This window comes from Plasmopara halstedii (assembly GCF_900000015.1).
Source record: "Plasmopara halstedii genome assembly, contig: Scaffold_430, whole genome shotgun sequence".
Lineage (NCBI taxonomy): Eukaryota > Oomycota > Peronosporomycetes > Peronosporales > Peronosporaceae > Plasmopara > Plasmopara halstedii.
The window spans coordinates 80751-81602 of record NW_020187350.1 but is presented as its reverse complement, the minus strand read 5'-3'; positions in this window follow the sequence as shown (position 1 = coordinate 81602).

The following is an 852-nucleotide window of genomic DNA, read 5'->3' as shown; positions in this document are numbered from 1 at the left end:
CAGGAGGGAAACGCAGCTTCGACCGAAGTGCCGCACGTCAGTGCCCATTATCGCGCTCGGCCACCGAGTTTTGAGCTGGCCAGCGCTACGTGCTGTTGCTCGGTCTGGAGCATGGCGGATGCGATGGTCATCTCGACCTCTCTCACCCAGAGCAGGAGATTTTTTTCATTCTTCTACTCAAAGACCTTAACGCTCACCATGAGCGGCTTAGGGCGAAGAAAATCATCCGTCACCGACGGTGGCGTCATAGACACAAATGGTACAGACATCGTCTGCTGCAGGTGCTCTAGCAGCGCGTTTTTGTAACTAAAAACGCCTCTAGACGCGCACCGATTGCCTCAAGGCCTTGCGCTACAAGGTGTTGTACGCCCTTAGGCCAAGTAAGGACATCAGCTTATTAAGCTCGTCCTGCATGCCCTGGGGCAAAGAGGAAAATTCCTCTATCCTCACAGAGGATCAGTCTAAACGACTCAGGTGTAGATTGACTTTGACTACAAGTACTATCAAGTGCAGCGGGGCTGCCGTAGCGTTGCGCTTAGAGGAAGCGTAATGCAAGGTCATCGACCTTTCGTTCTATACTTAGAACAAGTACGAGTTAGCAGATCGCAATCCGCTTACTCCGAGAGTAATTATTGCCTTAGCCCAAGGCTACTTACTTTTCCGTTGAAGTTCAAACCTGACTTTATTTATTTTTATCTGCGGCAAAGCCGCCTGATTTTAAGTGGTTAGATTTTTTAATATATGTAGTAAAATCTAAATACATGCATAACTACTGGCTACCTAGCCGCATACCGTATTCTTGTTTGGAGGGGGGGAAGTTAAGGCTATGTCTAACTTAACAGCTGTCAAATG